This window comes from Peromyscus maniculatus, chromosome 1 (assembly GCF_049852395.1).
Source record: "Peromyscus maniculatus bairdii isolate BWxNUB_F1_BW_parent chromosome 1, HU_Pman_BW_mat_3.1, whole genome shotgun sequence".
Classification (NCBI taxonomy): Eukaryota; Metazoa; Chordata; class Mammalia; order Rodentia; family Cricetidae; genus Peromyscus; species Peromyscus maniculatus.
The window spans coordinates 98,417,954-98,435,287 of record NC_134852.1 but is presented as its reverse complement, the minus strand read 5'-3'; the positions used below and the strand labels follow the sequence as shown (position 1 = coordinate 98,435,287).

At 37.6% G+C, this 17,334-nt stretch overlaps 1 long non-coding RNA gene across 3 annotated transcripts; it reads right to left on the bottom strand.

Annotated features, from left to right (window-relative positions):
- Positions 1-1,069: 1,069 nt before the first annotated feature.
- Positions 1,070-5,562, bottom strand: LOC121826227 (uncharacterized). Of its 3 annotated transcripts, none has more exons than XR_013043033.1 (3): positions 5,503-5,562; positions 4,915-5,070; positions 1,070-1,205 (listed from the first exon to the last, which is right to left on the bottom strand). It is a non-coding gene; the product is annotated as an uncharacterized LOC121826227 (long non-coding RNA). The 3 variants fall into 3 exon arrangements; XR_006068529.2 differs by lacking the exon at positions 5,503-5,562 and adding an exon at positions 5,289-5,473; XR_013043026.1 differs by lacking the exon at positions 5,503-5,562 and having other exon boundaries at positions 4,915-5,420.
- Positions 5,563-17,334: the final 11,772 nt, after the last annotated feature.

Genomic DNA, 17,334 nt, shown 5'->3' with positions numbered 1-17,334 from the left:
TGCAGATATGAGTATATGTCATTCATGATAAACTGGCTGTGCAGGCTATTGTGAATCATCACAATGCTACAAACGGCAAAAATGAAACTGAGTCTTTCACATCCAAATGAAATCATCTCAGCAGAGCCACTAGGGTTGGTGAGGCCATATCTGAACAGAGATGGGGTTGGTTTCAAATCTGATCTTTCAGCTACCAACTTCAGGTAGTGTCAGTAGAGTGGGTACCTTGCAGAGCCTCTTAGTTCATACAGACTTACATGTCAGCTTTAACAAACGCCATCCCTCTACAGTGTCTGTATGTTTAGCTGATCAACTCTGATTCTTCTGAAAGTCTGTTGTTTTGAGGTTTGTTTGTTTGATGTATGTAGCCGGTTGTTTTTTTTTTACTCTTTACTCTTGGGGGGCTCACCACCCAACTCCCAAATAAATCACACACAGAGAGACTTATTACTTCTTATGAATACCCAGCTTTAGCTTGGCTTATTTCTGGCTAGCTTTCCTTAACTTAAATCATTCCACCTATCTTTTGCCTCTGGGCTTTTGCTTTTTTCTATTTCTGTATACGTTTCAGTACTTCTTACTCTGTGGTTTGCTGTGTAGTTGGGTGGCTGACCCTTGATAGCCTCCTCCTTCTTTTCTCATTTCCTTCTTATTCCTTTATCCTCTAATGTTCTTTTCCTTCTGTTTATTCTCTCTGCCTGCCAGCCTTGCCTATTTCTCTCGCCTGCCTTGCTATTGGCTGTTCAGCTCTTGATTAGACCAATCAGGTCTTTTAGACAAGCAAAATAACACAGCTTCACAGAGTTAAACAAATGCAACATAAAAGAATGCAACACCTCTTTGCATCATTAAAAAAAAATATCCCACAGCATAAACAAAGGTAATGCATCTTAAAATAATATTCTATAACAGATGTGTTTTTCACAAGTTAATAAATATTTGAAATTATGTTTCCTTCACATTAAAATATTTTGGATGGGATAGTCATGTGCAGCAAAACACTAAATACTTCATTATATAATAGACATGGAGAATATGTGACTATCATATGACTATAACAGAAACTGAATTTTAAATTTGTTGTTTTCAGAACAAAATTTTCTTTATTACCTACATTGCACCATTTATTTACTTTCTTGTCATTGACTTGTACAGAGACAGGTAAATCACAGACCTGAGCCTGCTGTAGTCACTTCTCTGGGTATCTGAAAGAAATGACAAATAAAAGCAAGAGAATTTTGTGTGGTATCGTGGATTAGGGAATAGGGGAAACTACATACATGCCGAGAAGAGGTTTCTGTTTTAAGTTTGCTACAGATTCTAGTCAAAGAAACTATTTTCAGTATTCCAAAGACTCAACCACAGTCTCTCTATTGAACTCATGGTACTCTTTTGTTCCTTTATAACGTAATGTCCTGTTTTGCTTCAGTTAGCTCCAGCTGGCTTTCTCTTATGTGCAATGCAAGAATCCTAACAGCAAAGATGCCAGAGTTGATTTTCATCAAAAGGATAAACAGACAAAATTTCACTGACCTCAAAGACTAGTTGATTCCAAGGGAATTATGTCTTTTGTTACAAATGTAGACTTCTAACTCAGAATTACCCTCTATGAGACTTTTAAATGTATACATGTGTTCACCATGCATTCAAATTCATCCACACTCTAAGACTTCGTTTCTAGGCAACAGTGATTTTAAGATGCCAAGAATTGCAGTTCAGGTAATTACATATCAAAAACCACAGAAGATTTGGATCAAACAAACATGAATTCCAATCCTGGAAGCTAGCTGCCTGGGTGACCTTATTTATTTATTTATTTATTTATTTATTTATTTATTTATTTATTTATTTATTTATTTATTTATTATTGCTGTCCTTTCCCTCCTCCTCTTCCTTTTCCTTTTTCCTCCTTCTCCTCCTCATTCTTTTCTTCTAGATGGAAGGATCTCAACTTACAGCTGTTTATCTGTAATACTATTTGACACAAAGACAATTACTTACACTTTGGATTTCTTGCCACTGTTTAGCCCTCATTGTTTTATTGTTAATAAATGCCAGTGTTACATATTGAAATTCCGTAGTTTTCCAGAGAAAAGTCACCCTCCTTTCTATTTTCCTTCCCCCCCTTCCCTCTTTTGTTAAGCATTTGTCTTCTTGCTCAAGAATTTTGAGTATCTTAAGAATAAACTAGAGTTGTTCCCTTTCAGAGGAATTCATGTTTTGGTGATAGAAATCGCCCATTAGTTCATCAAAACGGCCTAGGTAGAATGCCAGAAAGAAATCTTTGTTTGTTTGATGTTTTTTGGGAAAGTTGTGTGTGTGTGTGTGTGTGTGTGTGTGTGTGTGTGTGTGTGTGTGTAGCCCTGGCTGTCCTGGAACTCACTCTATGGACCCTGCCAGCCTGGAACTCAGGGATCTGCTTGCCTTTGTCTTCCGGGTGCTGGGATTAAAGGGTTATATCACCATGCCCAGCAAAAATCTAAGTTCTAAGGCAACATGATATATGATTATTTAACTTGGACCATATATTAAAAAATAATTTCCTAAGATCACAATTCACAAACTCCTATTGGGGGTAATCTCCTCAGATAACTATTATTAGGTCTATCTGAGGCCCATTGTGAGTGAAATATGAAATTTAAGTATCTTTCAGGTTATGCTGCTACAAGTTGAGAGATTTCCTTACAGATAACAGCATATGTGAGTGATTTTAACTAACTTGAACTAGAGTCCTGTTTCTAAGGCTGCCTGTAGTAGACTAAGGTCTGCTTCACATATAGTTTAAATAAAGCTCTATTAGCTAGAGACACAGTATCTTGTATGTTAATGACGTACCATATAAACTCTTTTTTATTGTCTAGCATTCAGGCTGATGAATCTATCTTGATCATTCTGATTCCCCTTCAATCCATGCTGGTATGTCTCTGCACTGTGAATATATTTTTCCCCAGCACAGACACCCTTTAGTGTTCTTGTGGTCTCAGAGTACTGGCATCATCTCCAGTTGCCCATCTCAAAGAGAATCAAGTTCTCATGGCTAAAAGGCTAACTCTAATTTGACTTTGTGACTTACTCCAAGTCTCACATTTCTGTTTGAATTCTTTTTGCACTTTCCCAGTGATGCATGAGGCATGTTCATGCACCATGGCACATCTCTGTAATTAGATTAAATGTGAAGACCTTTTCAGTGTATTATGAAGTATGCGTTTTGTTGTGGATACATTCACAGGCCTTGTTATTTCTTTTTTAGTGTGTGTGTGTGTGTGTGTGTGTGTGTGTGTGTGTGTGTGTGTGTGTGACTGCACATACATAATAAAGGTCAGATGAGATGTTAGGTGTCTTGCTCTATCAATCTCTCACTTACTCTTCTCAGGCAGAATCTCCTAAAGAATTTGGAGCTAGCCTGGCAGCCAACAATCCTCAGTGATACTTGCATCTCCACCATTTCAGCACTGGATTTATAGGTACACATATTTCTGACTTTTTACGTGGGCCCTGGATATTCTAATTCATGTCCGCATGATTGTCCAGCAATCTCCCTTGCCCCCTGAGCCCTCTTTCTAGACTAGGTCTTATTTTTCTTAGTGTTTTCTAACACTTTGATGTTAGCTTTGATGTGCTGTACCTAAAGTTTATAATCTAGCCTCAACTGATATGAGAAGCAAACCTTTTAGCTAGATTCCTAGCTTTAGTTTTGATGTCTTGATGCAATTTTAATAAATCTCTTTTCCTTTGATAGTTTTTTGCTTTGAGAATTTCATACATATGATGAAATATGATCATATTTGCTACATATTTATGCCTAACTTCCTCTACATGTTCCCCAATGGCCTCATATTTCATATGCATATATATGTTGCTTGTGTTTATTTCATGTGTGTGTGTGTGTGTGTGTGTGTGTGTGTGTGTGTGTGTATTCTTAAGCCCAGTTAGTGCTTCCCATATGAGAATGGATTTGGGGTCATCCACTGGAGCATGAAACTTCCCAGCAGACACATCCTCAAAGAGAATGATTCTCATTTCCTCACCAACCATCAACGGCCAATAGTTCCTCAGTAATGGATGAGGCCTGGAGAGCCCCTATCTCATCTAGCTTAGAATCTAGACTGTCTTAATATTGTGCAGATCATATGCAAGTAACCACAGATTATGCATTCATGTGACCTATAACAATGCCATGTCCAGAAGACAGCATTTTATACCGCTCTGGTCCATCCTACAGCTCATGGATTCTTTTTGTCTCCTCTTCCAGGATGTTTCCTGATCCATGGTGGATATAGGGGGTGCTTATTATAGATATCTTATTTAGGTATCCCAAATCTATCATATGTTCCATCCAAGGATTTTTTTTCTTAATTTACCAATGATCTTCAAAGAATGATAAATTTCCTCTACTGTGTCTTCCATCATTTATAGCTTTTTTCACATGGTCCATTCTATTTGTTAAGCTTTTCAATGAAGTTTTTAATTGTCTTATTAGTTTTACATTTTCTTTTTCATTAATTTGGCCTTTCTTTAGTAATTCTATCTCTTTATTGACTCCCCTTTTCATATTTTGTGTTGACTTCCTTATTTCATCTCTTTATTTTTGTTCTCTTGTAGTATATCATGTTGTTTTTTGAGTTGTTTAAACATAGTTTTAATCACTCTCTTAATGTTTTTGATCTGGAGTTTCTTCCAAGTCATTCTAGTTGGACTGCATTTATCATGTGATTATTTTTTGGAGGACACGTGTTGTCTTGGATTTTTTTTATGTTGTGTTTACTTCTAGCCTTGAATGTATACAGCTGAAGTTGGTTGAGTGGAAGTGAGATTTGGGGACTGATGGTCAGCGCGCTGCATATCTGTCAGTATCAGGGGTTAGGGGAACTGTGAAGGTGTGAATTGTAGGCTCAGGATCCTCACTCCACTTACCTGTCAGCATCAGGAGTTAGAAGATGACTGCAGAAGCTTGGGCTGGGAGCTTGGGTCCAGGTATCCCTTACCTGTTGACATTGGGAGCTGATGGGACCGCAGAAATTTGGTCTCTGTTCTCAGTGTCTAGTTATCCTTATCTATCAGTGTGGAGAGCTGAGCAATGAATAGAAATTTGAGCTGAGTAAATAAAGTTGTTTTGACTGCAGAAATAGTATATTATATAATAGTAATGAACTCCAATTGACTACAGACATAATATCTTGCATGTTAATGATGGTCTCTGAATGACTAGAGACATCATATCTTCTACATTAATGAAGAACTCTGAAAGACTACAGACTTTTCTGAATCTCTCCTCTTTTGAGTCTCACAATTCACAGCCTTGATCATTCTCTTGTATCTTCTTTTCCTTCTCCACCTTCTCTGACTTTCATCTTATATCCATTCTTTTCCCATCGCACACATCATAGGTAGTGTGGTTTAACTTTATGATAGCCAAATTCCTCCCCCACCTCAATAGAATCCTATTTTGTATTGTATTCTATCTTGGTGGTCTAGATTCTGGATCCTCTGAAGATCTCTTACCAGGTCCTTATCTCTGTGACTCAACGCAGCTTCCTGAGCTCTTCAGAATCTTGTTAGAAACAGAAATCATTTTGGAGTGTCTGCAGTCTTCCAGATTCTACTCTCTCATTGCTTTGAATACCCTGAGATCTTTGTGGAGATTGAGCTAGGTTGGTGGTGGAGGTTTGAAAATCTGAGCTGTCCTCGTTTTTTCCTCATAGGCATTTTCTACAGTTTTTGTTTTATTCTCCAGTTCCTATAATTTATGACTAAGCCTGATAACATGAGAAGTGTATATACATAGGATGACTGCCAATTCTAAGAGATGATTTATTAAGTAAGATACTGGGCTGTAGTTCTTTTCCAATTTGAATACATTGAATTTAGATTTTAGTCTTGTAAATTAAATAGTAACTTAAAGTAAAACTCTTTACAAGAATTTCTTATCTTAGCAGACTTGGAATAAATTTTAAAAATTTGTTCTTATATTTTTTCTTTATCAAAGTTATATAAATACATTATTTTCTTAAAATTGTACCACATTTACTTATTTTGTATGTAAGTGTATGGAGGTCAAAGGACAACTTTTGGGAGTCAAACGTCTCCTTCTACAATATAGGTCTTGGCAAGCTTAGGTTGGCAGGCACCTTTACCCACTGAGCCATCTCATTGGCCCTGAATAAACATACTCAATGTGAGGGAAGAGAAAAAAAATCACTCAGTTTCATCCCTATAAGACAGAAGTTCTCAACCTGTAGGTTGTGACCCTTCTGGGTGTCAACTGGCCATTTGACGGGAGTCACATATCAGATATCCTACATATTAGATATTTACATTACAGTTCATAAGAGTACCAAAATTACAGTTATGAAATAGCAACATAAATAATGTTATGGTTCAGGATCACTACCATATGAAGAATTTTATTAAAGGGTCACAACGTTAGGAAGGTTGAGAACCTCTCTAAGATAAAAACCTGTTCCTGCCTACTGTCTCCAAACAATTGCTACAAATAAAATTTTGACAGGCAGAATTATGAGCACATTTAGTTTTTTTCTTAAGATGAATTATCTTGTCCCTCTTAGGCTTGGCTACTTGGCCATTCTTTTTTTTTATTTTTATTTTTAGCTGTCTTTCACCTTGGTGCTTCAGTTCAGACAAACATCAGTAAGTTCTCCAATGCTCTCTCATTAATTTTTCTTTAATATTCCAGGCCAAAGAATTGTCCAAGAAACGGTATCAGCTAAGCCAATTAGGGATGAAGATACAATATTCTCCACCTCCTCAACAAAGGATGTGGACAAAGACTTAGCAAATGTTAGTACAGGGGATGACTCATCATCACCATCCACATCTCCTCTCCCTTCCTTTTGCTTTCCTATTCGAGTCCCATCTTTTGTCTCTTTGTCTCTTACCCTATGAGAGTAAGCACTGTGCTATTTTTTGAGATCACTCTGAGATATAGGATGAATAAGAATTTAACCAAATAGTATAATACTTAAACAGACTCCAAGTTAAAAGTTATTGACATAGAGAGTAGCAATATAAAAATATTAACTATAGCCACACTATGTTGAAGTATATTATAATTTTCTCTTAAATACTATTAAAAAGGCAAAATACAACAAAGGAACATATTTATTTCATTTATGGAGAAAGGTTAATTCCTAAACATGAAAGCATTTAATTAAAATAAAAACACTGCCATCTGTCTTAGCTCAAACCCAGGCTCCTCTTATCTAGGAAACTTCCTTAAACTGCCTTCAAGCTGCTTTTGGCTTATCTTTCTGATCCATTACTCTTCCATTTAATCCCTTTTGACAGATTGCTCTCACATATTCAGTGAGGTCCATGTCCTCAGCAGTCTGTGTTGACGTCATCTTTCCCTGCTTCTGCAGTCCCACAACAACAGGTTGTCCTCCTGTCTCTTCTTACCAGACTTATTTAATTTCTCTGAGATTAAATTTTCCTTGTTTTTCACTGTTACAGCCACAGGTCCTTTCACAGTGGCCACTCTCCTTTCCTCCTCTTATTTATAAATAAGATTATGGAAACGTATATAGCTAGGAAGATAGTATGGCTAATGCCATCCCCATTTTTTTTTTTTTACTCAAGAAATTAAGACTTGGATAGGTTTTATCAAATGTTGGATTGAAAAATTACTAAGTCAAAACTCAAATACCAGCAATTTGATAAATTTGATATAAAAGTTTCATACTTTATTCTGTGTGTTTGTATGTGTGTGTGTGTGTGTGTGTGTGTGTGTGTGTGTGTGTGTGTGTGTGTGTTTTACTGAAGTTAGAACTCAGTTCTAAATGCATGCTAGGCAATTGATCTACCAGTGGGTTACATCCCTAGCCCCAGTTGTTCTCACTAAAAAGCCCATGTGTGAATCTTCATTCTTAAAATATTACATTATTCTTGAAGAATGTAGAGTTGTATATTGCAACTATATAAATAGAAATAAAAAAATCTATGCACAACAGTGGTCTATGTAAAGTATACTTGTGTAGCTGGAGAGTTTTTTTCCAGGTTCCGCCAAGCCTCGGCAGTCCAACAGTCCACTTATAAAATAAACATACAGATGCTTTTATTATTTAAACTGGCCTAATGGCTCAGGCTTCTAGCTACCTAGTTCTTACATCTTAAATTAATCTATTTCTATAAATCTATACCTTGCCACGTGGCTCATGGCTTACCGGCATCTTTACATGCTGCTTGTCATGGAGGGGGCTAGCAGTATCTCCCTCCACCTTCCTGTTCTCTCAATTATCCCCTCTGTTCGTCCCACCTATACTTCCTGCCTGGCCACTGGCCAATCAGTGTTTTATTTATTGACCAATCAGAACAACACATTTGACATACAGACCATCCCACAGCATACTTGTATGAAATATTTTATGAAATCCCCAAAAGATGGCAGATTCAGCTAAGAGTGATGTGGCTCTTCATAGTTTGAATTTTTGACATTGTTTAAAATTACAAAGACAGAATGTAACACGTTGGAGGTAAATTTTTTTCATTTTCTTTTTTTTTTCATTTTTCTTTATTAAGAAGTTTTATACTCACTCTACATATCACCCACAGATCCCCTCTCCTCTCTCCTCCCACTCTCCAGCCCTCTCTCCCTAGTCACCCCACATTACCCAAATCAAGGTCTCCCATGGGGAGTCAGCAGAGCCCTGTACACTGAACCTAGGCAGGTCCAAGCCCTGCTGCACCAAGGCTACACAAGGCATCACAGCACAGTCACTGGGCTCACAAAAGCCTGCCCATGTACCAGGGATGGAGCCTGATCCCCCTGCCTGGGTAAATTTTCACTCAATGTCTTTAGTCAAAACTGGAAATCATTTTATTTTTATAATGTTCAACAAATGTGATACACAAAGTTAGACCAGTTGATTATATTCATTTATTTTTCATCTTAGCTATTAAAATATGTAAGACCAATATCCTCAATATGTAAGGGCATGATGGCACATGTCTTTAGTCTCAGCATTTGAGAAGCAGAGGCAGGTGGATCTTTATGAGTTTGGGGCCAGTTGGTCTACATAGTGAGTTCTGGGCTAGCTGGAACTACATAGTAAGACCCTCTCTAAAAACAAAAGAAAGTGTAATAGGGAGTTTTAGTTATAAAAAAATCTGTATCTATGAAAATCCTTTTTGTTCACTGTTTTTGCATACATTACACATTGTGTTTGTAAATCTCCTTGTGCATATGCTGTAAAAGATCTTATAGCAAAACATACACACCCCATTTCCCAGGTTATCATAACATGCTTCAATTTGTATTTTAAGTTTTTAAAGAAAACAAAAATAAAAGAATAGCTACTCTTCTGTCATAGTTTACATGGCTCAAACATGATATTTCATGCCAATTTGGCAAGGGATGATCTTGGAATACTTGTCAGCTTGACTGGAATTTGAATAAACTAGGAACCACAGTTCTGGCATATCTGAGGGGCCTTTTTAACTGTGGAGAGAGGACATTCTAAGTGTGGGTGGCACCATCTCTTGAGTTGGGGCCATGGAAGAGGAAAACAAGGAGAGAGCTGAGCAGTAAAATCCATTTCTGTCTGCTTCCAGACTGGGTGGAATATGATCACATGCATCATGCTCCCAGTAACACAACTAGAGCAACTCTTACCCCATGATTTAAGGCCAAGATGGATTGTACAACTACCTGTAAGGCAAGATAAACTCTGTCTTTTCTAATTTTCTTTTGTCAGCTAATTCATCATAGGAACAAGAAATAACTAATACCCTCTTAAGGCTAAACTAGTAATAATAACCTCAGAGGTAAAAGTGTTAGATAGAGTCCTGTTACCCCTCTGATGTTTATCTACACTACAGAAAGTTTTACAAGCCCATCACACACTTACACATGTATTCTAATTGAGATTCTCCATCCTGGAACTGAGTCTGTACAATCCTATTCTGTTCTCTGTTGCACCCACACTTGGTTCATGTTTCTAACACCAACTTCAGATACCTGAACACATATGACATCGAGGAAACTGTTGCATATGTGGTTTTTATTACTATCTCTGAGCCAAAGTTCTACTAAAATCATCTTCCTATGCTTGATTCCCTAAACAAACTATGTACTTTGAGAACATCTGTTTTACTTTTCTCATCCTATTTAAAACCAGAGCCTAGCTGGAGTGATGCTTGGCATGCTTTTATTTCTATTGCTCCAGCCCCTCTTCTGGTTTTATTTGTAAGTTTACCATGTAACTTGCATGAATTCAGCCTGACTTCCAAAGTCATAAATGGGAAAACAACCCACTCTTAGTTTCCTGACACTTACAGAACATCTTCTCAAATCTGCTTCATTTGTTTGCTCCCTGTGGTCTTTATGGAAGTTTTTAACACTTGTATTGGTTTTGTTCAGAGTTCATAATTTCATCTCCATGTTAGTTAATCTTTTTTTTAATTTTGAGACACTGTTTTAGAGTTCTATTGCTGTGATGAAACACCATGACCAGAGCAACTTGGAAAAGAAAGAGTTTATTCAGCTCACACTCTTAACTTCCACATCACAGTCATCATCAAAGGAATCAGGCAGGAATTCAAGCAGGGCTGGAAACTGGAGGCATTAGCTCTTGCAGAGGCCATGGAGGAGAGCTGCTTACTGACTTGCTCCTCATGGTTTGCTCAGCCTGCTTCTTTATAGCACCCAAGACCAGCAGCCCAGGGATGGCACCACCCACAATGATCTGGGGCTTGCCAATCAATCACTAATTAAAAAAATTCCCTACTCCTGAATCTTATGGAGGCATGTTCTCAATTGGTGCTCCTATGATGACTATAGCTTCTGTCAATTTGACAAAAATTAGCCAACATAAATGCTTTCTTATTTTGTTTTTAAATATTTTTTTCATAAACTATGTTTAATCCTCATAGATTATTCCTACTTTTCTATCCACCCAACATTTATTTCTCTCTCTCTTTAAAACAAACTATCAAAACAAAATAAACAAACAACAAAAAACCCACAAAAAAGAAACATATACTAAAAAAAACCCTACAAAACAGAAATCAAAATAAACAATCAAAATACCAATAAGATTAAAAAAAAGTTCAAACAAAGCAAAATGAGACAGAATACTTACAAAATAATTCATTTTGTGTTGTCCAACTATTCCTAGACATGAGGCCTACTCTGATGTATGTAATATACCCAGTCAGAGTCCGTTGGAGAAAATGATTGTTTTTCTTGCCATCAGAATAAATTGCATATAGTTTTCTGATCAGGGAAGAGAACCTGTATCCACCCTCCCTCTCAGTACTGGAATGTCTGGCTTGAGTCTGTGCAGTCCTAGGATTCCTGTTACAGTCTTTGTGAGTGTATGTTAGCCTCCATCCTGTTGTGCCTGGAAAACACTGTTTCCCTGGAGACATCTGTCACCTCTGGTTCTTACTCTCTTTCCGCTTCCTTTTCCCCCTATATCCATGAGCCTTGAGGCAAGGGCTTTGGTGAAAACATTCCATTCGGGACTGTGTGAGCTCATATAGGCATGAATCATGCTGTGTCTGGAAGATACTGTTTCCTTTGACTCATCTGTCATCTTTGACTTTTGCAATCTTTCTGCCTCCTCTTTCACCTACACTCCTGAGCCTTGGGAGGAGGACTTTGATGAAAAAAATCCCGTCTAGGACTGAGTGCTCCAAAGACTGTCACTCTCTAAATATTGTCCACTGTGAGTCTCTATGTTATTTCTAATCTACTGCAAGAAGAAACTTCTCTGATGAAGGCTGAGAGAGGCATTGGTCTAAGGGTACAGCAGAATGTCATTAGGAGTCATTTTGTTGCTGTGTTCCTATACCAGAATAATAGTATAAAAATTTCCCCTAGGCCTATGATTTATCTAGTCTCGGGCTCTAAGTCATTTTAACAATACCAAGTATAGATTCTATCTCATGGAATTAAAAAAAGTGATTGTTTACTCCCATAACGTTTGTGCCACCATTGTACCAGTATATCTTCTAGGCAGGTGACTGCCATATGTCAAAGGATTTGTAGTTTGGAAATACTTGTGATTGCTTTCCTCCTCTAGTCTCATGCATAGTAACTTCCAATTCTATGTTGTTTAATCTTACCTTTAATCCCAAGAAAAGAAATCTGTGCATTAAGGTTTTAATCCCCCCTCCCCCGCCCGCCACATCAAATTATTGAAAGTCTTCATTGAAACTTCAAACCACTGCTTGGATTACCTTAACAATTAATGTACACTATCTAATGACATGGACATAAAGCTGTTTGTGAAGTTTTGCTTCTGAAAATTGAGTCAATATGTTTACAGTTTGTGCTCCACTTCTCCTACATGCCCATGAAAATCCAGAATTAAAATTAATTAATTAATTTGGAGTGCTCATTATTTTTAAATGAAAAGATTTGTTTTTCAGAGTGATATGAAAATGCTCCTATATACTGTCTGTTGATTTTTTTTTATTTTATTATGAATGAATGCTCCAAATCTCATTCCTTAGAGACTTGTAACAACTACCTGCTTTTGTTTTGTTTTGTTTTATTTTTATTTCACAGTCTCTTGGATTAGGAGTTAAGTGAAAAACACAGCATGGGTAACTGTTGTGTGAACCTGCTGTCTGGGAGCCTGGCACTGTGAAGTGAATGTGCTCTCCTCTTAATTCAATCACTAAAATCTTAATTCCCATGTGACACTGCTATTTGATGAGGTCTCTATGCCACAATTAAGTTTAGGTGAAGTCGTGATGATAATGGGATCCTCTTGATGGAATTAGTGCCCTTCTAAGAAGCAATCAGAGAGTTTCCACGTACTTTCACACCCACACACCCTGCCTCACTAACCAGATCACATGAGGATGCAACTAGAATCTACCATCTGCCAGCTAGGAAAGGAACATTTGCCAGTAATCCAAGTCACTGGCACTAAGACATTGCATATACTAACCTTCAATAGTGCAATAAATAAATGTCTGTTGTTTCAGCCACCCAGTCTGTGGTCTGCTGTCATGGCAGAGTAAATAGACTAAGACATCAATGTCTCTGTTTGTCTGTCTCTCATTGTTCTTTTTTTCCTCCTCCTTTGTCCTCTTTTTCATTTCTCCTGTCCACTCCCTGTCTTTTCCTTCCTTGTTTTCATCCCTTCTGAGAACATGGAGCTCTGAATTTTTACAAGGTGACTCAGAGCTTCAAGAAACAGTGAGTATTTCATAAGACAGGGAATAGAAGCCAGCAGATTCCTAAGTCTTGAGACCTTATGTAGCACAGCATCATTTACACTCTATCTGTTGTCCCAAATAGACATAGATGTTTGAGGAATCTTAACAGGTCTTATTAATAAAATCAAACCTGAAGCCAGGTATTGGGGTGAATGCTGGAATATCAGAGAAGCAGAACAAACCACAGCCACCTCATCTTGCCAATTCCTTGGCTGATCCTGTTTCCCCAGAGTGGAAGTCTCTCAGTCCTCATCCATAATGAATCTCAGCTTAACTGTTGAAGCTTGAAAGCCTGAAGCTTAACCAGCCTAGTTCCTGGTACTCATGCCTTATATACCTTTTTGCTTTCTGCCATCACTTCCTGGGATTAAAGGCTCACTTTCTGGGATTAAAGGCGTGTGTCACCATGCCTGGCTGTTTCCAATGTGGCCTTATACTCACAGAGATCCAGAAGGATTTCTGCCTCTGGAATGCTAGGGTTAAATGCGTGAGTGCCACCGTTTTCTAGTCTCTGTATCTAGTGGCTGTTTTGTTCTCTGTCCCCAGATAAGTTTATTAGGGTGCACAATATTTTGGGGAACACAATACCACCACACATAGATCCTGCCCATGATAAGTTGAGTGAACATTTTCCCTCTCAGTATCCAGCCTCTTCTTCTCTGTCTCCCTAGATTTTAACTAACTATAGTACCAATCTAGGACTTGAAGTTCATGACTTCATTATGAAATCTGGTCCTTGTGCATATTTGACTCCTTAGATGTTGGGATTCTCATGAAAACTTGTCAACTAAAAGAACAAGTTACATCTGCCTCTGTACATTCAAATGAAATGAAGCCAACCAAAGTAGGGTCACAACAGTTATTCTCATCAAAAATATAAGCCAAGCTGGATAGAAGTGCTTAGTTTGGGCATAGTTGCATTCCTTCCTCAAGGTGGTTCTGTATCCTGAAAATGATTCTTTAGAACTCTTAGTTTGCCATATGAGCAATTGTTCATATTCCCTGGGTCTTTGCTCTGTTCCTGTAAGAAACTCTTAGACCTCTCCTTCTCTTCCTCTACTCTGACCTCTTTCCTTACCTTTCCCTCCCCTCCCCTCCCCTCCCCTCCCTTCCCCTCCCCACCCCTCCCCTCCCCTCCCCTCCCCTCCCCTCTCCTCTTCCCCTCTCTCCTTCCTTCCAGAATACTGTTTAGATTGACACAGGCTAGGCCAGAACTCACTATATAGTGCAAATTGTCTTAGAACTCCTGATTCTTCCACCTCAATATCCGAAGTGTTTGATTAGAGGTGTGTACCACCAGGCTTTGCCCAAGTAGGTCTTTACTTCAGGTACACAGGAATAGTTCTGTTGCTTAAAAATTAAGTACCAAAGGGCAAACTCCTCAGATAATAAAGGAGCCTTTTATTTAAAGAGTTGATAAAAAACAATCTTAAGTGTTTTTCTGAGGACATCACAAGGTATTATAGAATCCTGAATTTTACCTTAATTCTGAGGCCTCATTTTATTAAGGGTAACTTTGATTCACTGGAAATCCTACATCATACCTTCCTCACTTGGAGAATATGCTGAAGTCCTATAAATGATTTTAAATTGTGCTTGTAAATTAATAGATTTTTAAAGTTAATTTATCTTTACTTTATTATCATTAGCATTTAAAAACATTTGAGGACTGGGAATGTAATTCAGTAGAGTAATACTTGCTTTCAAAATAAAATAAAATACTAAATATATAAACACACAAACAAACAAAACAAATAAATAAATAAATGTTTTCAAAGAAAGATGATTGACAAGAAGGTCCCTCTGGCAGAGAAAAGGGGTTTAAGTAAGAAAAAAATAGATTCAATTCCAAAAAGGGGAAACAAAGAAGAGCGTCAGAGAGTCAGAATGGTAGCCATGAGCAGCTGAAAAGTGATGGGAGGTATATGAAAAGAAAGAAGCAAGTCAAACACAGCTTCACTTACATGGCATCCAGATTGGATTGGAAGCAAAAGCCTGGATTGGAAACAAAAGCCTCATCCACAAAATAAACTGGCTGCTCAACTGAGAAGATTCTGTCAGTCCCAGCCCCAGGACAAGCTTACAATCCCCATAAGTCTCAAATCCACTTATATATTTTCATGAGATTTGACAGATATTTCTTCTAAGGGACTGATCATCAGTGGGGAAGAATCCCATTTCATCACTCTTTATGAGGACTGTGGATGGGAGCCATGTGGTAAAGAAGCTATTTTTAAAAACTGAGTGAACTGAGGTCTCTGAGAACAGAAGAAAAACATCAGCTAAGGAGCCTGAATTTATGCTAGTACTCTCTAAATTGAGCAAGAGTCCTAACAGAGAGCTGTGGAGACTGATGAATTGAAAAGTGCAAATTAAGAAGATTCTGCTTAGGTAAAGTATATGGGGAAAGTAGCCTTATTTTTGGTGGTCTGGAGTAGAGTTCATCAACAAAACAAGATGAATGGATGAAAAAAATTATGGTATGCATTCATAACAGAATTTATTTCAGTTCTAGATAACAGTGGAATTTTGACATTTGTGGGAAAATGGATTGAATTAAAGATCATGATGTTGAGTGAAATCAGCTGGACTCAGAAAGATATATATATGACATATATCATACTTTCACATAAATAATGGTATAACTAAACACATATACTTGTATATATGTCTCTACACACATACTCACACATAGATGACATGAAAGCAGAAATGAGTCTGTAACAGAGTCCAAGCAGTTTAATGGAGGTTGTGGAAGGAAATAGCAGAGGGTAATGGAACATATGTAATATAAAAACAGAAAGAGGGGAGACTACGTGTAGAGAGGAAGGGGTCCAGCAAGAAACAGGGGAGGGATATAGGAGAGCATGCTGGGAGTGGAAATAAGGATAAAACAAAAGATTTATCTGTATAAAATGCCACAATGAAACCCATTGTATATTTAAAAAAAATTTAAAAGGGGGGGCAGGCATGGTTGCTCACACCTTTAATCCCAGCCCTTGAGGAATAAAGACAAGTGGATCATCTCTATGAGTTCAAGCCTAGCCAATATGGGTGACATAGACCCTTATTAAACAGAACAAAGCAAAGCAAAACAAATAAAAACCCTGAAGGGATGAAGGCAAGAAATGCTGTTGGAACTTTTCAGGTCTGCCTTGAAATCTCTATAACCACGAATATATTTACTACACATGTATTGCATGCAACAGTGTAGAAGTCTAGTGCTATATGTCATGAGTGCTTCTGTCACTAGATAATGATTTTATCTCACTTGCTTTTGAGGTTTGTGTATTTATACATGTGTGAGTGTGTGTGGAGCCCAGAGCTCAACCTTGAGTGTGGTTCCTCAGGAACTGTTCATCTGTCCTTTTTTGAGAAAGTGTCTGTCTCTGAGATCTGAGGATCACCAGTTTATCTCAACTGGGTCATCAATGAGGCCTGAGAATGTACCTACCTCTTTTTGTCCAGTATTGCTATGCCCTGCTTTTTATGACAGTACTATGAATGAAACCAGGTCCTGGGGCTAGGGGCTAGTACACTCTTTATTCAAGGTTTTATTACTTCCTTCCAATGCTGGCTTTAGGACTTCAATTATAACAACCCCCACTAATGGTTACTAGGGTGTTTTAATATTAACCTCTAACCTAAACTAGGTGTTGACGCCTGGCTTTCAGCATCACTATTGTTTCCCAACTGGTGCTCATCATTTGCCTTAGTTATAGAGTCATCATTAACTTTCTTAGAAAATGGAAATTAATAACTAATTTTCTATTATGCCTGCATAAAATGTATTTTAATTCCTTCGATGCCAAAGATGTTTGCTGCAAGCTGAATATCCCCATACCAAACTATAGAACAGTAAGAATGGATTTTGGCTATTGGATAAACTACTCCTAATGAACTTGGTATGTTTCTTGTCTAGAAAGAAAAGTGTGAATAGTTATCTTTCTACTGCAGATGTAATGCCTTTGCAATACATAGAGTTTATGCACAACAGGAAATTGATTCTGCTTCCTAATTATTGGCCAAGAATGATTCAGAGAAAGTAGCTCTAAAATAGAAATAATTATTTTCAAAAGATGTCATTTAATATTCATATGGCTTGTAGCCAATAGTCATATAACCTTGTTCATTCATTTAAATACC